General features: G+C 43.9%; 1 long non-coding RNA gene across 1 annotated transcript; it reads left to right on the top strand.

Moving 5' to 3' along the window:
• Positions 1-947: 947 nt before the first annotated feature.
• Positions 948-15,204, top strand: LOC141156403 (uncharacterized). Its single transcript, XR_012247607.1, has 4 exons — positions 948-1,167; positions 7,971-8,025; positions 14,282-14,322; positions 14,458-15,204. It is a non-coding gene; the product is annotated as an uncharacterized lncRNA (long non-coding RNA).
• Positions 15,205-25,296: the final 10,092 nt, after the last annotated feature.

Here is a 25,296-nt window from a genome sequence, read left to right as displayed (position 1 = left end):
ACGATGTTGTTGCGTAAGATTATCAAATTTCCGTTTTGTAGATGATTTTAGAAAATCCTCAGTGACGAGTTTGGTGAATATATCCACCGCTGGGCAAAGAGAAAAGGGGGGAAATCTTGTAGATTTGGGCATAATTGATTGAGGGAACCCACCTCGTGGATGATTATTATGTTCATCTGCCAATTCCTCTAAGCACCTTAACGCCTCCTCCTCGGCCACCACAGTATCTATGACTCCAGGACGCCTGTGTAACACCTGCACATGGAACTGTCAGAGCAGCTACTTGTATACTGGGACTTACAGACACTAATTGTTTTTTCCCTGAGCTGCAGTGGACTGCAATTCCCATGGACCCTTGTTTCAGTCAGATGACACAGCCTGGAAGGATAGGAGGGAGGAGGGACTTGGGGGAGGGAACTGGAGAGAAAGTGAAAGTAAAACTAGAGAGGAAATGAAGTGTGGCAGCTTGTTGTTGTGAAAGACGGAGCGCTGTGGACTTGTATCCCTCTACACTGTGGAGCGTTGCCGTCCCCTCTGATATACCCGTGCTGCTGGAGAGAGCACAGCCCTGTCACCCGGTGAAGCAAGTGACATCAAGGACTCGGAGAGTTCTGCCGGCACTCCCACCGTATAAAGGCCTGAATCCTGCCGCCCCCAGCTGGTGTCCAGGGAAACATACGACCGGTTGAGACGCACCGTGAGTGCCCCTTTTGAGACTTGTGGTTCTACCAGCGCCAGTTACAGTGAGTACACTACGCCCCAGACTTTTTACGTTAATGTTCATCTAAGTGCACCAACAGTTATAAATTTGCGCGCCAACATCCGTGGCAACTGGGCCCCAACGTTTGGACTGAGTTAATACAAGAAAAGGGAAACCCTGCTACGTTATATTTGCAGGGTTGGGGAAGAATTAGATTGTGATGTGTATATGATTTTTATAGAGCACCGTTACCTGTATTGTATGTTATTTCTTTAAATCCACCTCATTTCTGCTGCATAGCAATAAACCTGTTAAACCGTTTTACTCCTGTCCCGGATGAGTGTGTACTGAGCTGTGGCAGGGGCTTCCCGAATCAGAATCAGCCCCTGGCAGAAGATACCAGTCCTTCTGCAGTCCCAGTGAGAGCTCCAATCAAGATTCGGGTGGAGGCACTGCGCCCTAGAGAGGTGAGACCCCCTATAACACCCAGCGTACCGTGGTAGCCCAAAAGAGGTGTTACACCTGTAATGCAACTTTTTCAATATCAATCTGCGAGAGAAGAGATGTAGGCCCTTTATCGCTGAAAACGGATTAAAAGCATTAGTGGGAGAGAAAGACAATCCCCTCCCCAGGACCTCGATCTGTGCCCTAGATAGTGTGTGTGAGGACAGATTAATTATCTGAAGCCCGCCCTGAGAGGAGACCACAGGGCCAGCATGACTCGATCCTTTCGTTTTATTGGACTTTCTGGTCTGCATTTTATTAGGGACATTGGATGTTGAGATATGAGGACCCACTGAAGATGTAGAGTAGGCAGACAATTCAGTCCAGTTCAGTTGATATGAGATACATATATATGCATCCTGGGGCACAATGTGGACACTACTTGCCCTTGAGAAAGCGGCCTGGGACGCCGCGAAACGCGCGTTGGGCCTTCACCCTCACCATCCCCTCCCCATTCGGGCAGTGCTTTCTTGCCAGGTAACTATCCCATTGGATCAATATGTTTCTAGCATTTAGAATTGGACACAGAGCTTCCTATGTGTAACACTGGTTTTCTTCCACCCCTGTCTATTTAGCAGTTAGTGGGATCATGCAGTATAGGTTGATCCGGTGTCCCTGACCCCAGTTCACTTGTTTAAATTTACTATTTACAATTTTTATTATTATTATGGGCAATGTACAATTATACTAATCCATGGGTTTATTATGATCATACTATTATAAGTGTATCTGACTTGAAAGCACCTTATCATCTGGTTACCTCATTGTCTGAATCTTTATCTATCTTTTTATATTAATGAATAAATATTTTCTTGCAATATATGCTGAGTCGTTCTCCTCCTTTGCCCATCCTGCCCCTTATTTCTCCATTCTACCCCCCATGTCTCCATTCTGCCCCCATGTCTCCATTCTGCTCCCCATGTCTCCATCCTGCCCCTCATGTCTCCATTCTGCCCCCCATGTCTCCAGCCTGCCCCCCATGTCTCCATCTTGCCTCTCATGTCTATATCCGTCCCCCAATGACTCCATTCTGTCTCCATTCTTCCCCCATGTCTCCATCCCGCCCCTCATGTCTCCATCCTGACCCTCATGTCTCCATCCTGCTCCCCATGTCTCCATCCTGCCCTCCATGTCTCCATCCTGCCTCTCATGTCTCCATCCTGCCCCTCATATCTCCATCCTGCCTCCTTGCCTCCATCATGCCCCCCATGCCTCCATCCAGCCCCTCATGTCTCCATCCTGACCCTCATGTATCCATCCTGCCCATGTTTCCATCCTGCCCCCATGTCTCCTGCCCATCATGTCTCCATTCTGCCCCTCATGTCTCCATCCTGCCCCTCATGTCTCCATCCTGCCCCCATGTCTCCATCCTGCCCCCATGTCTCCATTCTGCCCCTCATATATCCATCCTGCCCCTCATGTCTCCATCCTGCCTCCATGCTGTCTCCATCCTGCCCCCCATGTCTCTATCCTGACCCTCATGTCTCCATCCTGCCCCCCATGTCTCCATCCTGCCCCTCATGTCTCCATTCTGCTCCCCATGTCTCCATCCTGCCCCCCATGTTTCCTATTCAGCCCCCCATGGATTCCATTCTGCTCCCCATGTCTCAATCCTGCCCCTTATGTCTCCATTCTACCCCCGTGTCTCCATTCTGCCTCTATGTCTCCATTCTGCTCCCCATTTCCCCATCCTGCCCCTTATGTCTCCATCCTGCCCCCCATGTCTCCATCCTGTCCCTCAAGTCTATATCAGTCCCCCAATGACTCTATTCTGTCTCCATTCTTCCCCCATGTCTCCATCTTGCCCCACATGTCTCCATCCTGCCCCTCATGTCTCCATCCTGCTCCCCATGTCTCCATCCTGCCTCCCACCAGCATGATCAGGCACATGGCAGCAATGCACCCGACTTTGTGGGCCGAACCCCAGGGTCCAGGAACAGTGTCTGCGGGTGGCACCACTGCTTCTTCTGCTGTTGTGCATGCAAGTCAATCTCCTGTCCATGGTGCATGCGAAGATGCCTCCTTCCCTGCACCTGTTGTTGCACACTCTCAAATAGCAGCATCAGGAAGCACGTCCACGTCCTCGTCCCAGCGCAGCGTTCAGTTGTCCATACCAAGTCCTTGGAATGCAAGCGCAAATACTCGGCCAACAACGCACAGGCCACACTACTAAATTCCCACATTTTGCGACTGCTTGCGCTCTAAATGTTGCCTTTTAGGCTCATGGAGACGGAAGCATTCCGCAACCTGATTGCGGTGGCCATCCCTCGGTACTCGGTCCCCAGCCGCCACTATTTCTCCTGGTGTGCCGTCCCCGCATTACACAAGCACGTGTCCCAAAACATTAGCCATGCCCTCAACAACGCATTTACCGGAAAAGTCCACCTAACCACGGACACGTGGACAAGTGCTTGTGGGCAGGGACGGTACATCTCGCTGACGGAACACTGGGTTAACATAATGGAAGCCGGAACCCAGTCGAACCTTGGGACGGAACACATCCTCTCAACGCCAAGGATTGCAAGCCCTAGGTCAATCAGGGTTGCCCCCACAGTCTACAGCTCCTGCACCTCATCCTCCTCAGCCTCCTCCTACTCTTCAACCTACATCTCCGAAATGACCACATCAGTCAAAAGCTGGAAACACTGCAGCACTGCCTCGGCCAAGCGGCAACAGGCTGTGCTGAAGTTAATATGCTTTAGTGACAAACCGCACAATGCTGAAGAGTTGTGGACAGCTCTGAAAGAGCAGGCAGATCTGTGGCTCACACCGCTGAACCTACAGCCAGGAATGGTCATGTGTGACAATGGCCGGAACCTGGTGGCGGCTCTGAGGCGAGGCGAGCTCACCCATGTACCATGCCTGGCCTATGTGCTTAACCTCGTGGTTCAGCGGTTTCTCAAATCCTAGCCGAAGCTGCCGGATTTGCTTGTTAAAGTGCGCCGCCTGTGTGCCCTCTTTAGAAAGTCACCTACAGCTTCCGCCTCCTTTGCTGTGTTTCAGCAGCATTTGCAGCTTCCGGCTCACAGACTGGTGTGTGATGTCCCCAAGCGTTGGAACGCTACACTGCAGATGTTTGGAAGGATTTGTGAGCAGAAGAGGGCAGTTGTTGAGTACCAGCATCAACAAGGCTGTCGGTGTTCAGTTCAGACTCCACACATAAGACCTCAGGAGTGGACATGGATGTTAGACATATGTACAATCCTTCAAAACTTTGAGGACTCCACCAAGATGGTGAGCGGCGATAACGCCATAATTAGCATCACCATGCCGCTTCTCTGTCTTCTGAAACACTCTCTGTTCACAATCAAAGAGGATGCATTACAGGCGGAGCATGATGATTTGGAGCAAGGAACCATACAGGGTGATTACACACAGCCCAGCCTCATCTCATCCCAATGTGGATTGGGTGACAATGAGGAAGAGGAGGAGGAAGAACAGGAGCTAGTTTCATGCGCTATAGACGGTACTATCTGCAAAACTGTCATTCCGTCTGTTCAGCGTGGATGGCCTGGGGACAGAGAGGAGGAGGAGGAGAGCATGGTCAGTCGTCCTCTTGGTGAGGACACGGAAGTCTTGACTGTTAGCTATCTGACACGCATGGTTGAGTTTATGTTACGCTGCCTATCCCATAACCCTCGTGTTCTCAAAATTTTGGGTGACAATCATTACTGGTTGGTGACACTTCTAGACCCACGCTACAAGGAGAACTTTATATCTCTTATTCCTGAGGCGGACAGGTCTACAATATAGGGCAGTAACAGAAGGCCCTTGTTGCGGAACTATTAAAAAAATTTCCACCTGAAAACACTGGCGGCAGAGGGCACACTTTGTTGGACAACCAAGAACTACAGGTGAGAGAGACACAACTTCAATTCAGCAGAGGCAGGGGAACACTGTCAAAGTTCTGGGACAGTTTTCTCAGCCCCTCCCATCGCACAGGCCCTGAGGCGTGGGGTACTCTCACAAGGAGTGCAAAGTTTGGGAAGATGCTGAGGGAGTACCTTGCCGACCATACCAACATCCTCCGTGATTCCTCTGTGCCTTATAATTATTGGGTATCCAAGCTGGATACTTGGAATGAACTGGCTCTTGGAAGTCCTGGCCTGCCCTGCCACTAGCGTTTTATCAGTGCGGGTTTTTAATGCCACTGGTGGAATTATAACTGATAAGCGCATTCGCCTGTCAACTGAAAATGCTGACATGCTGACTCTTATAAAAATGAACAAGGGCTGGATTGGGCCAGACTTCAAAACACCACCGAATGTTAGCAATGTAACATAAACTCAAATCCAGTGTCGTTTTTTGGGAGGTGTATTCTCATGCACCTTTTCACACCCACACATGGGTATACGTTTCCTGATTTTGGCTATTTGCTCTTGTCCTCCTCCTTCTCCTCATCCTCCATCACCATATCACCAGGGTTACCGTGGTCTGTGATGCAACACCCACATAATTTTTTTAAGGGGTGTTTATGATGTCTGTAAAAAATCTTTTTTATACAGTATGTTCATGTATACCCCCCAGGGGTAAATGTTTGTCAGCCATACACTTAGTGCATGGGCATTACAAGTATAGGAGACCCGCTCCTTTCTAAGGGGAACATTTTTTTATGAGGCCCTCCTCCACGTCTCTTCCAAGGGGCATTGGAGTGCCTTCCAATTTTTGGCAGCCCTTGCATTCACTACATAGGCCAACGCTATGGGAAATCCACTTCCTAATAATGGGAACATTTTTTCATGAGGCCCTCTACGTCTCTTCCAAGGGGCATTGGAGTGCCTGCAAAATTTCTGGCAAACCTTGCATTCACTGCATAGGCAAACACAATGGGAGACCCACTTCCTAATAATGGAAACATTGTTTTCAGGAGGCCCTCCTCTACGTCTCTTCCAAGGGGCATTGGAGTAGATCTAAATTTTTGTCAGCCCTTGCATTCACTGCATGGGCAAACAGTATGTTTTACCCACTTCCTAATAATGGGAACATTGTTTTCATGAGGCCCTCCACTAAGTCTCTTCAAAGGGGTATTGGTGTGCGTCCAAATTTTCAAAGGGGTATTGGGGTGCGTCCAAATTTTGGGCAGCCCTGCCATTCACTGCATATGCAGTAACAGTATAGGAGACGTTGCTTCACTGCATAGGAAAACACTATGGGAGACCCACTTCCTAATAATGGGAACACTGTTTTTAGGAGGCTCTCTGACCTCTACGTCTCTTGTAAGGGGCATTGGAGTTCCTCAAAATTTTTGGCAGCCGTTGCTTCACCGCATATGCAATAACAGTATAGGAGACCCACTCGTTAATAATGGGAACAACAAAGCATAGCCGGCTGATAGCTCTCTAACAATAGCGAGGGCCGACTGCTGGCCCTTTAAGAATAGTAAAGGCCGCCTGATGGCCCTATAAAAATAGGTTTGTGACTTTCAGAGTCCCTCCTTCATAAATGAAACAGGATGTGGTTGATGATGTGTCACACACCACATGGCCAGATAAGGTTGGAAAATGTTAAAATGACATTTCCCAGTGAATGCATTTGTCACGGTTGAAAGCAATACAAAAGTGCAAAAACGCTACGTGTGTACATAGCCCAAGATGTGGAGGAGTATTTTTGTTTTTTGTTATTTATTTTGCCTTACATATAAGTCATTACCCTGGAAAGGATGTTCCTTAACATATTTCCCAGGAAAATCAATTTTGGTTTAATTTTTGTATGTTTTATTGTGAGTCCGTAAAAGTGGGGTAATACCTCTGACAATTGACAGCAGTGACTTGGGAGTCAGAAATGCTTCCAGGGGTCTTCCCCATGCTGTTCCCATATCATTTGAGCACTGTTCCCATCGATTTGGGCAGTTTCAAGGCCTCTGAAGACGCGGGGGGGAGCCGCCTGAAAAATGCTCGAGTTTCCCATAGACTTACATTGGGCGCGTTGCTCGGGTCGAGCACCCGAGTATTCCAATGTGCTCGACCCGAGCAATGAGCACCCGAGCATTTTAGTGCTCGCCCATCACTAGTGGACACCAATAGTGCATATGTGAAAATTCATGAAGGCTTGGGATGATGTACCGTGTCAATCATGTCAATCAAGCAATTCTGGATGGTATTTAAGCAAAGCAAGCTTGACTTCTGGTCTTCACCTTCTTGACTTCAGGGTTTTCATTGTGTACAAAGTGAGACATCTTTAGTCTTTTTTATATACAAATTTGCCTACTACAAAGGCTAAGAAACACTGGTATAGAAAGTACTGGATCATCACTGGGTGGTAGTGGTGACAATTCAGGAAGAGAGAAAAAACCCTCACATGTTCATAGTATCTGGCTGCATCAAAGACATTGGGATAGTGCCTCTTCAAAGCCCCAAGCACATAGTAATAAAATTAGAATTATTGTTAATAATAATATAATATATAATATAATTAAAACAAGATAATTTCTACTAAGAAACCTGCATTCACACAGATGTGTGTCACGGTCTGTGATTCTCGAACCAGCCACATGTGTCCCAACCGGGGCTCAACAGACTCATAGTCCTGTATGAACCTGTTAAGTGTGGGTCCAGATACCCCAAAGGTCACTCCATGGATTCAATTGATGTGTGAATCTGACATAATAATAATACAGGCAAGAACAATAATCATTATTTTGATGTTCTAGAAAGTTTTGCTCTCTAAGTCTCGCTGCCCAGTACAGTAATACCCTGCATGATAACATTAATCACTTGTCAATGCTTCTCATGCATGTCTTGATTTGCATTTGATGTTTGCTTTTCAGAAATGAAATGTACATGGACTGACAACAAATGGGTGGACAGATCTACGAATCCGGGGTGAGCAATTCCGACAGCAAGGCCAAGTTCATCCATGATAGACAGTGATGCCTGTGACATGAAGTCTCCATCCTCTGTTTGCTTATTCACAAATCCCGTTCTCCATTTAGATAGAGCAGAGAATAAAATGTGATTTTCCCTTGTTGATAAATGTGACCTATGTACAGTTAAAATCAAAATTATTCAACCCCCATTGAATTAGGTTTAATAACAAAATGTGCAAACTTTCTATTGTTTGCAATAAAGTACTTTTAACAAAAAGCAATTCAAATGGAAACTATCATCAGAAAATGCCCTAATGTTTAAATCAGATTTTGTTTTAAATGAATTTTATTCACATTTTTGACAATATATTTTTCCATATAAAATCTTTATAAAAATAATAGAAATCTTGCAGTTTTCACAATGGCCAGTGGGGCCTTTTTAGACTTCAACTACGTGATGTTTCAGGAAACAACATGTGTACTTTAGCCATAATCAAAAGATTCCTACACTATTTGATATATTGAAGCATTTAAAGAGCATGTGGAAAGGTCAATGTGAAATGAGGGGAAACAGGGGGAGATGCGATATCGCCTATTGTGACCGATGGATCCTGTGTTAACAGCCGTATATAGAGGTGTAACCCGTCACTGTAATCCTGCCTCTGCTGATAAGGAGCCTGTTGAAAACTCTTCCCGAAAGGGCAAGAAGTTTGAGTCTAAAAAAGCCTCAATTTCCATTATGAAAATTGCAAGATTACTAATTTTGTTTTTAAAACCTGATTCAAACAGTAGATCATTTACTGATGATGTAGCACCCTGAGGATTCGGCTGCTACAGGGGTATTGCACCTCAATCCAGAGGTGTGATATTCCACTCCCGGGTAAGGATGGAGTGTGGATCTGAGCTCGGTAGGCTGCATGCACTACACACATCCCATTTCCGAGGAGCAGGCCGACGGTACTCCCACTTAGAAATGTGCAGGTACGACCGAGTCTGTTCCTGGCTGGAGTGGGAGGGGGGTGGTACATCCCAAGTAGTGTAGGGGCAGATAGGGGGAGCAGCCTGGGTAAAGATAGGAGCTCATTGGGTGCTGGTAACCTGAGCTCACACATAGAGGGTGTATATAAGGTGGGCACCAACTAAGGACAGGGTCAGTTGCAGAGAGAAAGTCAGCGAGCGGAGGAGAAGAGAGACCCAGAGTGAGAGAGGAGAGAGAGAGACCCAGAGGGGGAACCAGAAGAAAAGGACTCCAAGAACCCAACTTAAATCCCCGGGTGAAGAGTCGGCACAGGGTACCGGAACCCAAGCTGGTGGGGGCAAAAACACTCCCCAGCCAGAGACCGGAGACCGTGGGCAGCGTTTGTCACGGTCACCCACCACATCCACCACGAAGGCATACCACGAGGAGGGTCAGGGAACCCCAGGCCAAGGGTCTCCCCACAGAAGGCCCGAGGGAGCTGGACCTGGGTGGATCAATAGTGGGGACGGCCAGAGAAAGGACAGAAGGAGAGCTCAGGGTCACGCTCCGGACTTATTTGGGAGTTGGCTGGATCCAGAACCTGGTGGACGCAGCACGGCTCGGGAGGTCACTCGAAGCTGGAGTGACCAGAACATCAGCAGTGAGTAAACATCCTAAACTGCATAACCCGACTCTGTCTCTGATTGCCGTCTACACTGCATCACCACAACTCCCATCCTCTGCACCTGATCCCCCTGAGGCTATACCCCACCCGTTGGGGGTTATACCATCACAAGCTGCACCTATACCATCAGCCTCAGCGGACCCTGCTGCAGCGGCGGCCATAGTGACCGCAATACAACGGGTGGCGTAGTCGACAATAAAGAACTTATAACATCTGTAGGACTGCCACATACAACTGAGTTTGACACCCTGGGCACGGACCGGGTCACAGCCACTCGGAAGACTACAACCCCCATCTGATCCGGCTCCGGATATTCCCACTAACGAATATGGCCCAGGGGGCGCGTCAATGACAGATTCCCTTTTAATAGCTCAAAACAGCTACCGTATATTCCGGCGTATAAGACGACTTTTGAAGACTGAAAAATCTTCTGTCTAGTCTGGGGTCGTCTTATACGCCGGTAATGTTTTGAACTTTCAGAAATTGACATGCGGGGATACTCTGGGGGTGTTAATAAGCTGCCGTGGCCGTATCCCTGCCATGTGGGAGTTAATATAAGGTGGAGGGAGTTAAAATACGGCGGCGGTAGGTCCAGACAGTCAGCGCTTCTGTGCTGAAACTGACACATCGCTGCGCTGTGTCTTCTCAGGCCTGGGACACAGCGCAGCGTATTCCCAGCAGCGGAGACAGACAGAACCTAGCGAACTTTTCTGACACATCGCAGTGTCTTCCCAGCTCCGGACACAGCGCAGGGCTTCTGTGCCGACAGCTTTCACTTGTCACAGAAGCGCTGCGCTGTGTCTGGAGCTGGGAAGTTCGCATCGCTTCTGTGACAAGTAGTGTTGAGCATTCCGATACTGTAATATCGGGTATCGGCCGATATTCGCGGTATCGGAATTCCGATACTTAATTCCGATACTTTTACAATATCGAATACCGGAATCGGAAGTTCCCATAATGCCTGCGCTCTGCAGTGTCTCTGAAGGATGACAAGCTGGATGGCAGAGCTCAGCTGAGATCCAGCCTGTCATCAGAATGCCATCCCAGCGTGGGAGAATTCTCCTGATTGTTTAAAAGCCGGCGGGCGGTAAAAAGCCGCCGGCTTTTAAACAATCACACAGCCCCATACTGCTTCCCCGCAGCCTCCCACCCCGATCCTCCGCTCCCCTCGCCACCTCCCATCCCGATCGTAAGTTAGGACCGGGCGGGGAGTGCAGCACAAAGGAGCGGGGAGCGAAGGACCCGGGCGGGGAAGCCGGCAGTGAAAAGACTTCACCACCGGCTTTCCCGTTCTGTGCTGCGCTTTCCCGCCGGTTATTTCAAATGAACAGCTGAGGTATCAGGTGATGCCGATCAGCTGTTCATTTGAAGTCGCCGCGGTGCCCTCAGAGGGTTCATGTGAGTTTATGCTTGACTGCATTGCATGAACTCACATGAACTTTCCCACGGTCGCACAGGTCAGCCTCACCTCCCAGACCCATCATGATTGGTGTGTGCGGGTGTCTGTGCGTGTGTCTGCGAGTGTGTGTGGGGTGTCTGTGCGATGTCTGCGGGTGTGTGCGGTGTCTGTGAGATGTCTGCGAGTGTGTGCGGGTGTGCGTGGTGTCTGTGCGATGTGTCTGTGCGATGTCTGCGAGTGTGTGCGGATGTGCGCGGTGTCTGCGATGTCTGGGGGTGTGTGCGGTGTCTGTGCGGTGTCTGTGCGATGTCTGCGGGTGTGCGCGGTGTCTGTGCGATGTGTGCGGGTGTGTGCGTGCAGGCAGACATAGGCCGATGTGACACTACTACTCCCATCGGCCTATGTCTGTCCCCCGTCCACTCCTGCCAGCAGGATCAGCTCGATGGGAGCAGTAGTTCCCATCAGCCTGATCCTGCTATATAAATTGCCCTACTGTGTCCCCAATAAATGTTAAATACATGTCATTGGTGGCCAGTGGTTACCTACAATAAATTAGTTCATACATTACCTGTCCCCGCCGATCGCCACCTAAAATAAAGTAAAAAATAAAAAACTACACCTATACTCACCTAGACACCTAATTCCCCGAAGCCATCGATCTCCTGTAATAAAATATAAAATAATAAACCACAACCTTATCCTTACTCCTCCGTAGTAGTCCACGAGTGTCCCACGAAGATCTCCAGTTCAGAGCAGCCACATAGAATGTGACCGCTCTGAACCGCTGCCGCCGCTAGAGTGACGGGGCCGTAAAGCAGCCCCGTCATTGCATAAGCGGGTTCGCCGGAGTTCAGGCAGCGCTGCTCCGGTTAGCTGCTTTACGGCCCTGCTGTATCGTGAGAAATTCCCACGGTACAGCAGTGCCGTAAAGGAGGTTTCCGGAGCTGCGCTGACTGAATGCACTCCGGTGACCTCAGTCAGTGGCTCCCGCTGCCGGGAGCGGACGTGTTCCCGGCAGCGTGAGCTTACAGCAGCCATGCACAGCTGTCACCATCTCCAGATGTGACAGCTGTGCATGGGAGATCAGCGCAGGAACGTGGACAGGTAACTATTTTTTTTTAGTAAACTAAGAATTAAATAAAATGGTGTGGTTTATTTCAAATAAATTATTTTTTTCTTGGTGTAGTGTGTGTTTTTTCTTTTTAACACTTTGTAGGTTAGTAATGGGGGTGTCTTATAGATGCCCATCATTACTAACCTGGGCTTCATGGCAGCTGGCGCTGACATGAACCCCAGCCCTATTACCCCCTGCCACCGCACCAGGGCAGCGTGGAAGAGCGAGGCTAAGTGCCAGAATTGGCGCATCCTATGGATGCGCCATTTCTGGGGCGGCTGACGGCTGGTGTTTCTAGCCTGGGAGGGGGCCAATATTCATGGCACCCTTCCTGGGCTATTAATATCAGCCCCCAGCTGTCTGCCTAGCCTTTGCTAGCTATGAAAATAGAGGGGACCCCACGTCATTTTTTTGGGGGGGTCCCCCATTTTAATAGCTAGTAAAGGCTAGGTATTCAGCTGGGGGCTGATATTAGTAGTCTGGGAAGCTCCGTGGGTATTACCCCCTTCCCAGGCTTCAAACATCTGCCCCAGCTGTCTGCTTAACCTCCGCTAGAGACTAAAATTAAGGGGAACCCCACGCCAATTTTTTTTTAAATAAATCCTTTATTTTAACACTAAATGACAAGTACAGTAATCAACACTGTCACTGTACTTCATATATATGTGACTGACATGTTTCTATCTATCTAATCTATGTATGATTCTCTATTCCTTCTATTCTAAATTGTCGGCTACAGATGCTGAATTGCCGGCCGGCTTTTTTAAAGAGACGGTGCATGAAAACACTATTATTTTTTTAAATAAATCCTTTACACTAAATGACAAGTACAGTAAGCAACAATGTCACTGTACTTCATATATATGTGACTGACATATTTCTATCTATCTAATCTATGTGTGAAGCTCTATTCTTTCTGTTGTAAATTGTCTGGTACCGGTGTATGCCGCTGATGAAAATGGATGATAGTAATGTTGTTGTTGTATGCCTTATGTTTATGAGTGACAGTTTTCCTGCTATATACCTGCATGTCATAAGAATTTAAATTAAAAAAGGACCATGTTAAATTCAAATCTGTTTTTTTTTTATTTTTACCGGTGTTTGGTATGCGTTGGAAAAGGGGTAGTCTTATACGGTGAATATATCCTAAACTCTATATTTTAACAGGAAAGTAGGGGGGTCGTCTTATACACCAGGTCGTCTTATACGCCGGAATATACGGTAATATAATAAGTTGTTTCTCCAAGTTCAACACAAAATACCACTTTTTAAAGCAGTTGTCCACTACTCGGATCACCCCTTCTCAATTAGGATGATGCCCCCAGTAAAATAATAACACTTATACTCACCTCCGATGAGTGTCAGCACTGGTTCTCCTGGGGATTGCATGACATTGTTATGTCACACAGTCCCTGCGCCCATTCAGCGCTTGCTTCATTCTCCCCGCCTTTGGATGAATCAGATATTTTTCACATAAAATACATTTTATTACTTATATATAAGAAAAAAAAAATCCAAAACCTTCACATATTAGGTACCTACGCGCAATAGTCTGGAGAATTAAAGCAACACATTTTTTTGGTGTGAAACATGAACATCAAAAAATATAAATGATAGAAACTAAAAAAAAAAAAATCACTTTTTTCGATATTTGTGTCATAAACAAAACTTAAAAAAGTTACACGGGAATTCATATGTAACCCATACTGAAAAAAAAAAATAATTTATCGGGCATAAAACAAACCTTATGCAACCATGTCTGTGAAAAAAAATAAAAATGTAATAGTTGCTTAAAGACGGAGAGACAATACCAAAAGAAAAATTTGCCCAGTCATTGAAGCCCTTTTGGGCTTGGTCATTAAAGGGTTAATACAAAAGAGTAAAGGTTTTATTATTTGAAACAATGCTGTGACTAATAGCCCATCAGAACTTCCCGGAATGAAGAGACAGAAGAAAGATAAGGTCTAAAGGCTTTGGCTGTGCGAACCTTTACATTGATATGCCTTGAGGAATCTTTGGGGAGATGTCTTTCAACTGTCAATCTCTCCATCACTTATAATGGCCCCTTTAAATTGTAATGATGTAAAAGATCTTAATTTCTGTAGTGTTTTGACAGATAAACCATAACACGAAACCATGGAGAATTCTCGCAGGAAGGTAAGAAGACATGGTCTACGGCGCTCAGCCACCGAGAAAGCTTTCATGAGATCCCATCAAAAAGAGACAAGCTCCAGACTCGCTTCGCTATCAGATGACCATTAATTTTTAATAGTGTTAATGTTTGTTTGTTAGTGACAGATGACTGGCTTGAAGTGTCTCCTGAATAATTGAAAATCTGGAAAGATTTCTGGTTCCTACTGCAGATTTATGTAGAAAAACCACGAGGTGCAACCTCTGCACTGCATCGGGAACTATGCAAAGTACAATGATGACCTCCAGGGATGGATGGAGATTCTGCACGTATGGAAAACATGGAGGCAGGCGGATTTTTTGCTGCTTTTCAAGAAGTCAACATTTAGGGACGTGGGGGAGGAGGATTGGGAATTTCATCCATGCTGTGTGGCAAATTCAAAGCTACCTGAGAGTGTCTCATTCTCTCTGAAGCCCTGTGGTATTTCATCACACTTAAACACCTGTGTCCATCAAAGCAAACATAGGAAGTCGGAGAAATGTTCCCCGGACTTTGTAATTTCACTGATTGACAGTTTAATATCTATTTATTTTCACATCTGACACTAGTAAAAGACAAGTTGGCTTCATGAATGTCAATACATTAGAATAAACAACTGTATTTTTAGCACAAAAAAAGCACTTTGGTTTTAGGCTCAGAACATTCATTATTATGTATTTGGAGACAGTAGAGAAAAAGAAAACTTACAGTTCAGAAGATAATTAGCTCCGATTATTGATAGGTTACTGTGAATATTCCCCAGGAAGTTTATTCATCGCCTGTTGCCTTCATCATTTATGTCAAAATAGTTAATTACATTATGTAAATAAGTCAGCGCCGATGCTACGCGACGGCCTGTACAATACAGCGCCACCAGATCTCAAGATACAAACATCATTATTACATGGATCTATTAGAGCTGACGACACCGGTGTCCTTTTTTTTCATCTGTGTGAGAATTACAATAAAATTGTTTTGGAAAGTTTTCCTAACTGACATTTAAAGCTTTGGTCATCCTGATAGTAATAGTACATCGCTGTCATAGTGCCGGTGTATGGAGAGCGCTCAGAGGCTGAGCACACACCATACTGGGTAGGTGCTGGCTGTGTTATACTGTCAGTATCTGCCTTTGACAGCAGCAAAAGGAGAAAGTTCCTATCACTTCTGGTTAACCATTTAGATGACACTGTGAATCACTGACAGCAGCAGCAACTGGAGAAAGTCAATCACTGGCAGCAACAACTGGAGCTAACTCCATTCACTTCTGGCTAACCATTTAGATGCCGCTGTCAGCAATATTTAAATGTTTTGGTTGTGTGTGAACCGGCTATCATTGCCTCCCCCAGCAAAGCAATCATGGTAACTGATGGGTTGACATGGCAGCTGGTGGCCTAATAAAGGCACTCATTGCTGTCATCTTGGTCAGTTTCACTATTTTTATTATATACTGCAGTGCTCCAATATTGCACTATATACCATATTTTGCTGACTATAAGACACACTGGACCATAAGACGCACCCCAGATTTTGGGGAGGAAAAGAGGAAAAAAATGTTTTCAATAAAATGTTGGTCTGTCTTATAGTTCGACTTTACCATATCTTACCAGGTGGGGCAGCGGCGATGGAGTAGGGTCACAGGAGACAGGGTCCCTGCTTCAGGAAGCCGACGGTGGCAGGAGAGGGACGATGCTGTGGGCCCTGGGCTGTAAGGAGGGATTGTCCCGGCAATGCATGGCTGTGGAAACCTGGGCTTTAATAACATGTCGGCCGTGAGGCAGGATTAGAGTCCACGCCCTGCGCATTAATTTCCTGACGTGGGGCTTCAGGAAAATAGCCACTGGCAGCAGCGCATGCACAGATTGAGATCTCGGCAGAGATCTGTTCATGTGCTACCTCCAGAGGCCATTTTCCTAAAGCCCATTGGAGGCGGTGGCCATATTAGACGATTTGCATGTATAAAATCGCAAGCTGTTCAAATTCACTAGGTTTATCAGATTCCCAAAAATTGAACACTAATCTGATTTGATTTGCTCATCTCTCGTATATAATACACACACAGGTTTTAGTCTTTTAGTGGGACTAAAAAATAAAGTGAACATTATTTAATACATGTTTATAAAAATATATTTAAAAAAAATAGTATGTATATATATATATATATATATATATATATACAGTCATGGCCGAAAGTGTTGGCATCCATCAAATATTAAAGTCTTGAAGCAGTTTACAAAAGAATAGTGGTCCAAAATTCCAGTTGAGAGGTGTAAGAATCTTGTTGATGGTTATAGGAAGCGATTAATTGCAATTATTTATTCCAAAGGGTTTGCACCCAAATATTAACTTGAGGGTGCCAACAATTTTGTCTGGAGTATTTTGGGGGTTTTGTGTGAAATGAAGTCCAATTTCCTTTTTTATTCTGTTTTTTTGTGTTGTTCCAATACACACAAAGGAAGTAAACATGTGTATAACAAAACGTGTAATTGCAATAATTTTCTGGGAGAAATACTTCATTTTCTGAAACAATTTCAAGGGTGCCAACACTCTCGGCCATGACTGTATATATTTATATATGTATATTTTTGATCATAACACTGCCCCCAAAAAATCAATAAAAAAGTGTAAAGATTGTATGGACCCAAAATTTTATCAATAAAAATTGCAACCCTCAGACAGGTCCATTGAAGGACAAATTTTAAAGTTCTGCATCTCCTAAAATACTGCCATAAGCTATTTTGTTTTTGTGCAAAGTTCAACATTTTTTTTAACCACTGAAAAATAAAAACAAGTACAGTATTGCGCCAAAGTTTTAAGCAGGTGTGGAAAAAATGCTGCAAAGTAAGAAAGTTTTAAGAAATAGATGTGTTAATAGTTAATTTTTATCAATTAAAAAATACAAAATGAATGAACAAAAGAAAAATGAAAATCAAAATGTTTAGTGTGACTGCTCATTGCCTTCAAAACAGCATCAATTCTTCTAGGTACTTGCACACAGTTTTTAGGGAAACTCTTCAGGGAGGTGGTTCCAAATATTTTGGAGAACTAACCACAGATCTTCTGCATATGAGGCTTGTGCAAATCCTTCTGTTTCTTCATGTAATCCTACACATAATCGATGATATTTACCACACAAGCATAAGCTACATCAGTTCAGCTTAAAAGGAAGGTACGGTGCCAATGAATTAAAATAAATATTTTTATTGTTGCATATATTAAAACAAAAAATAAAAAACAATTAAAAAGCAGAGACCTTCAGGTTCCCTTAACGTAAACACTTCATAGCCGTACAAATATTTCACATAGCCCAATAAATAAATGGTTTTATGGTTATACCTACGAATTCATCTTTTGTATATAATCAAGTGTAAGATAATAAATAGAGTTATACCCAATAAGAAAAAAACATTGATTATAAACCCAATAGCAGAGTAATAGGATCAATTGTCCCTACAATAATTTAAAAAGCGCAAGTGCATATACAAAAAAGGGGTAATTGTATTCAATCCCATGATCTTTGTGTGAAGAGGGGTTTATTACAAAGTAATGATCACAAAACCTTTGAGGAAAAAACACCCCTGCAAAAACCACACAACAATTTCAAATCCCTATATGTGTAATGAGATACCAACTAGTATATCTGGGATGTTAGTGGAAATATGCAAGAGATGTGCCCAAAATGGGTTGCAAACTCATACTTTCATGTGGCTGAAGGTATACTAAGGAACCTGCCCCTATATACATACTCGATGATGTTGAGATCAGGCCCCTGTGGGGGCCACATCATCACTTCCAGGACTTAGGGACATTGTCCTGTTGAAGAATAAATTTTGAATCAATCAAGTGACTCCCTGATGGTCTTGGATGGTTTAGTATCTGCCTGTATTTCTCAGCATTGATGACACCATTAATTCTGACTAAATCCCTAACTCCATTTTCTGAACTGCAGCCCCAAGCTTACAAGGACCCTCCACCATGTTTCACTGTTGCCTGTAGTCATTACTATACCATACTCCAGCCCTTCGGTGAACACGCTGCCTTTAATTGCAAGTTGAAATAAATTGTGAAAAAATGTAATTCTGCCAATGTTTTGGGGTTTTCTGTTTATGGTGTTCATTTATGCAGTAAAAATGATCTGGTAATGTGATTCTTCAGATCAATGTAACTACATTGATATACCAGTGAGAGCCACTTGCAATTTCTGAATGGCACATAATGGGGGTAAAATGTTTAGCAGCCAATGCAACCAAAACTCTGCTCACCCAGTCTGAAAAATGCTCTGTTATTGGCAAGGCTACAGGTCGACAGGGCTTTGAACACATCAGCAGGTTTTCAGTAGAAAATATACCCTAAAAGCTGCCGAGGACACAGTCGCCTGGCCCCTGGGAGACTAAATGGACAGGCGGGTCTTGAGCGACTTCTCCCTGCCTGTTCCCATTGAGTGACAGGTCTCTCCCTGCGTGCAAGTATAGGGAGAGACCTGTGACTCCAGGGCAGTAGGGGGGAGAAACCGACTTTTAAAGTATGTTTTCTTTCAAGTGCTACAGAGTGAAGCATACCAGGCTGAAATCATGCAGCCAGTGTGTGAAACATGGATCAGGCAGCATGTACAATATCTGGTTCCATTTAAGGTTTGGTACATCTTTAGTTTTCTCCTCAACGTCATATCTGGAGTCACTTAATTTTTTAAGTGCTATGAATCTATACTGATGGCCACAACTTATACCATAGCTGGTCGTACAGACCTGGCAGCAGATAAGGCCCACACAAGTTCAGATATATCTTTTTGTTTTATTTGCAGGAAAAATATGGTGGTGAGTATTGGCTATCTAGTTGTACTGTGTAAGTTCTCTCTTGTTCTTTTCAGTAATATGCTACCATTTACGAATGACCTAATCTCCTTAAATTCGATTTGGGCAGATTTGATCAAATTCTATTAAATCTAAATAAATTTGGACTAAATCAAAACTGAACCAATTGTCAAGAGGAAGTGTTTAAAAAACCCTTTAGACTCCCCTTTCCTACTCTGCCTCGGTCACTGCTCTACGCTGGTTTCCTGACCAATCATAGGCCACCTATTAATCTTATCCACTGGAATGGTGGAAGAACAAAAGGACCGAACAACAAAAGATCAGCGTAGGGGACTGAGTAAAGGCGAGTATACATTTGGTTTTACTTTCTCCATTTCCCTGCATAAAAGAAATTAGCAAAATGGTGACCAGAAACGAGTAAATCTGAATTTTTGGGGAAATACATAGCTAAAATAATTAATTGGAATCGATTTGCTCATCTCTGGTTACCTTCTATCTTTAGATTACTGCTCGAATAAACATAGTTATTCTGTTCTTTGATTTCTACAGTTTTTTTATGGTCGGGGGGCTCCAGGCTTTGCTATGGGGTGCTACAAATATATGTTACTTATTTTAGTATGGTATTTAGTCATAATGTCTCATCAATATATATATATATATAAAATAAAGTCAACATCATATATAGATACGTTTTGTAAATAATATATAGAAGGCATACACACGGTGTAATAAAACCGTGTATTTTAATGAACAGTACAGCTCTTTCTGCACATTATTACAGATATTACAAGACTGCTCGGATTCCTGGGTTTTGTATACCAGTTCATAGCCTGAGGGCTTGTGCTTTTATACAGCCACAGAACTCCTTGGTGGCTTTGCACAAATCTATATTTTTGTTTCGCATTCTTGAGATTTACCGTTAGATTTTTCTCACCCTGCATCACTAAATACAAGCGCTGTCCACAAGAGGGAGATCATTACAAAGTGCTGCAATCCGGCCTAATAAACAGATATTCCGCGGTTTGCAGCTCAGAACATAAATTAATTCTGATTTAATGTAGTGTAATTAATGTTTTATATAAATACACACAGTACTGTATTTCACATCCTTATTTTGCAATTATTTGCCTGAAAGACAAAAAACGTAAATAAAATACGGTATAAAATAAAAGCCGGGGGTTGCAGAGGAAATATTAACATATATATAATTATATATGTACATGGCTTGTAGTTTCCCTGTGAGTTATTTATGAATTCTAAACTAAGTTACATCAATACCTCTTAAAATAATGAATTTTTTTTTATACTTGATACACATATTTATATATTTTAAAGGGAACCTGTCATGTCTACAAAACACTATTTACCAAATATAGGGATAATTGACATATAAATAGCATATAACTCATGTCTGCCTGACTTATTGCAGCAGCGGCTACAGGGAAAAAATTAACATACAGTACAGACCAAAAGTTTGGACACACCTTCTCATTTAATGATTTTTCCGTATTTTTATGACCATGAAAATTGTACATTCACACTGAAGGCATCAAAACTATGAATTAACACATGTGGAATTATATACTTAGCAAAAAAGTGTGAAACAACTGAAAATATGTCTTATATTCTAGGTTCTTCAAAGTAGCCAACTATTGCTTTGATGACTGCTTTGCACACTCTTGGCATTCTCTTGATGAGCTTCAAGAGGTAGTCACCGGAAATGGTCTTCCAACAATCTTGAAGGAGTTCCCAGAGATGCTTAGCACTTGTTGGCCTTTTTGCCTTCACTCTGCGGTCCAGCTCACCCCAAACCATCTCGATTGGGTTCAGGTCTGGTGACTGTGGAGGCCAGGTCATCTGGCGTAGCACCCCATCACTCTCCTTCTTGGTCAAATAGCCCTTACACAGCCTGGAGGTGTGTTTGGGGTCATTGTCCTGTTGAAAAGTAAATGATGGTCCAACTAAACGGAAACCGGATGGAATAGCATGCCGCTGCAAGATGCTGTGGTAGCCATGCTGGTTCAGTATGCCTTCAATTTTGAATAAATCCCCAACAGTGTCACCAGCAAAGCACCCCCACACCATCACACCTCCTCCTCCATGCTTCACGGTGGGAACCAGGCATGTAGAATCCATCCGTTCACCTTTTCTGCGCCGCACAAAGACATGGTGGTTGGAACCAAAGATCTCAAATTTGGACTCATCAGACCAAAGTACAGATTTCCACTGGTCTAATGTCCATTCCTTGTGTTCTTTAGCCCAAACAAGTCTCTTCTGCTTGTTGCCTGTCTTTAGCAGTGGTTTCCTAGCAGCTATTTTATGATGAAGGCCTGCTGCACAAAGTTTCCTCTTAACAGTTGTTGAAGAGATGTGTCTGCTGCTAGAACTCTGTGTGGCATTGACCTGGTCTCTAATCTGAGCTGCTGTTAACCTGCGATTTCTGAGGCTGGTGACTCGGATAAACTTATCCTCAGAAGCAGAGGTGACTCTTGGTCTTCCTTTCCTGGGGCGGTCCTCATGTGAGCCAGTTTATTTGTAGCGCTTGATGGTTTTTGCAACTGCACTTGGGGACGCTTTCAAAGTTTGCCCAATTTTTCGAACTGACTGACCTTCATTTCTGAAAGTAATGATGGCCACTCGTTTTTCTTTACTTAGCTGCTTTTTTCTTGCCATAATACAAATTCTAACAGTCTATTCAGTAGGACTATCAGCTGTGTAACCACCTGACTTCTGCACAACACAACTGATGGTCCCAACCCCATTTATAAGGCAAGAAATCCCACTTATTAAACCTGACAGGGCACACCTGTGAAGTGAAAACCATTTCCGGTGACTACCTCTTGAAGCTCATCAAGAGAATGCCAAGAGCGTGCAAAGCAGTCATCAAAGCAAAAGGTGGCTACTTTGAAGAACGTAGAATATCACACATATTTTCAGTTGTTTCACACTTTTTTGTTAAGTATATAATTCCACATGTGTTAATTCATAGTTTTGATGCCTTCAGTGTGAATGTACAATTTTCATAGTCATGAAAATACAGAAAAATCTTTAATTGAGAAGGTGTGTCCAAACTTTTGGTCTGTACTGTACAGGAGCATCTCACTAAATTAGAATATCATCAAAAAGTTAATTTATTTCAGTTCTTCAATACAAAAAGTGAAACTCATATATTATATAGAGTCATTACAAACAGAGTGATCTATTTCAAGTGTTTATTTCTGTTAATGTTGATGATCATGGATTACCGCCAATCAAAACACAAAAGTCATTATCTCAGTAAATTAAAATAATAAACAAAAAACACCAGCAAAGGCTTCCTAAGCATTTAAAAAGGTCTGTTAGTCTGTTCCAGTAGGCTCCACAATCATGGGGAAGACTGCTGACTTGACAGATGTCCAGAAGGCAGTCATTGACACACTCTACAAGGTCCGAGAGTTCCAATTTTCATTTAGAAATTAAGGTCTCAGAGTCTGGAGGAAGAGCGGAGAGGCCACAATCCAAGGTGCTTGAGGTCTAGTGTGAAGTTTCCACAATCAGTGATGGTTTGGGCAGCCATGTCATCTGCTGGTGTAGGTCCACTGTGTTTCATCAAAACCAAAGTCAGGGCAGCCGTCTACCAGGAAATTTTAGAGCACTTCATGCTTCCCTCTGCCGACAAGCGTTTAGGAGATGGAAATTTCATTCTCCAGCACGACTTGGCACCTGTCCACACTGCCAAAAATACCAATACCTGGTTTACAAACAACAGTATCACTGTGCTTGATTGGCCAGCAAACACGCCTGACCTTAACCCCATAGAGAATCTATGGGGTATTGTCAAGAGGAAGATGAGAGACACCAGACCCAACAATGCAGACGAGCTGAAGGCTGCTATCAAAGCAACCTGGGCTTCCATAACACCTCAGCAGTGCCACAGGCTGATCGCCTGCCACGCCGCATTGATGCAGTAATTGATGCAAAAGGAGCCCCAACCAAGTATTGAGTGCATTTACTGAACATACATTTCAGTAGGCCAACATTTCAGATTTTAAAAACATTTTTCAAGCTGTTGTTATAAAGTATTCTAATTTACTGAGATAATGACTTTTGTGTTTTCATTGGCTGTAAGCCATAATCATCAACATTAACAGAAATAAACACTTGAAATAGATCACTCTGTTTGTAATGACTCTATAATATAGGAGTTTCACTTTTTGTATTGAAGAACTGAAATAAATTAACTTTTTGATGATATTCTAATTTAGTGAGATGCACCTGTATATCCTCCCTGCGCCCGCACCCTTCCAGTCATCAGGGGCGGCGCAGGAAGCAATTACAGCCACTGTTAACGATGAGCGAATAGTTTTGAGTGGCATTGAATTTTACTCAAATTTTAGAAAAATCTGTGGGGTTTTTTTGTAATTTGGTCACTATGCTTCGGAATCATAATGGGCAACAAAAAGGTTAAAAAATGTAAAAAATCTTATACTCATCGCTCACCTCTTCGGTTCTTGCGCTACTCACCGCCACCTATCCAGTCCTTGCTGCATCTTCTTGTTCCCCATAATTCACAATGGAATCTTTGTTCTTCTCGCACTGTGCCGGACTTTTGGGTGTCATGGCACCCGGGTGGGTTCTGCGCAGGTGCGTGGGAGGTTACAGTGCGCGTTGTGATATCATGACGCTGTTGACCTCCCGTGCGCCTGGGCAGAACCCACCCAGGCGCCATGACACCCAGAAGTCCGGCACAGTGTGAGAGGAACAAAGATTCCAATGCAAGCGGTGGGGAATCAGAATTTGGTGAGGACCTGACGGGTGGCAGAAGATTTGGTGAGGACCTGACGGGTGGCCGAAGATTTGGTGAGGACCTGACGGGTGGCAGAAGATTTGGTGAGGACCAGACGGGTGGCAATGAGAAGCAGAGGGATCAAAGGGGAATGGGGAGATGAGTAAAAGGCTTTTTTCTCATGTTACGTTTATTATGATCTGGTGTCTGTAGAGAACTTGATTTTAAATGAATAATATAGTTATATGTATGATATATTTTATATTTTATTACACATCGTTGTATATATTGATACTCAATAGCATTTTAATCATGGTCTGCAGTATTTGTATTCACTCGTGACTTGCTATTGTACTTTCTTAGTTACTACAGCCATAAACCTCACAGACAGGGTTACTATAGATGAATGTCAATGAAAACGAGTCGCCTAATCAAACAGAGTGTCATGTGCGAACACAAGAGGACTGTGCATTTTTATTCCTTCTGATCCAGCAGAGCACAAAAGATTTCACCTTCTCACCTTTCAACAAGACTGATTTAACTTTGATCTTTTCAATTTTATTTAACTTCACAGAACCAGTAGTTGCCAAAACTTGTGATCGTTTAGATGATGAAAAAAAAAATGGGAACTTTAGACTTGGCTAAATTGTGCTGCAATTTTTGGATGTTATTCGCCTTACATTAGATTAATTTATAGCTTTATCACAGTGAATAAAAAGAAACCTGCAGATTTAAATTACCTTGCCATAATATAACCCTGAGATAGTCAAAGTGTAAGCAACTGATCTGCAATAAGCTTTTAAAGGGAATCTGCCAGTAAGATCAACCCCTCCCCCAACATTGCACATATAGGTCTTTGAAAGCTAAATGCATCAACATCTTTACATCTTCTACTGTTGCTGCATTTCTGAGAAATTAGTATTTTAATTAAAATGCATATGAGGCATTAAGTGCTCTGGGCATGACAGCGCACTTAGCAAGCCTCTGCCTCCTAAGGTTGTTTCCCCACTGAGCACAAGCCTCTTTAGCTTGATTGATAGTTCACTGCCTGTGAGATGTCTGGCACCAAGCAGGGAAATCAGATAAGCTATCAATCAAGCTAAAGAGACTCATGCTAGGCAGGGAAACAACCTTGGGAGGCAAAGGATTGGGGAGTGCTCTGTCACACCCAAAGCACTTAACGCCTCATCTGCATATCAATTAAAATGCTGAATTCTCAGGACTGCAGCAACAGATATAAAATATAAAGGTGTTGATTGATTTATCTTTCAAAAATCTGCATACCCATATATGCTGCTTGGGTGAATGGGTTAGTAACTATGCTCTTCACAGGCAATAACACTGTTGTTATTTTAGCGATCAAAAAGAAGAATTGCGATAAGCATCTT

This window comes from Phyllobates terribilis, unplaced genomic scaffold (genome assembly GCF_046119375.1).
Source record: "Phyllobates terribilis strain yellow unplaced genomic scaffold, ASM4611937v1 Scaffold_8__6_contigs__length_399053987, whole genome shotgun sequence".
Lineage (NCBI taxonomy): Eukaryota > Metazoa > Chordata > Amphibia > Anura > Dendrobatidae > Phyllobates > Phyllobates terribilis.
This window is presented reverse-complemented; position numbering and strand designations above follow the sequence as displayed.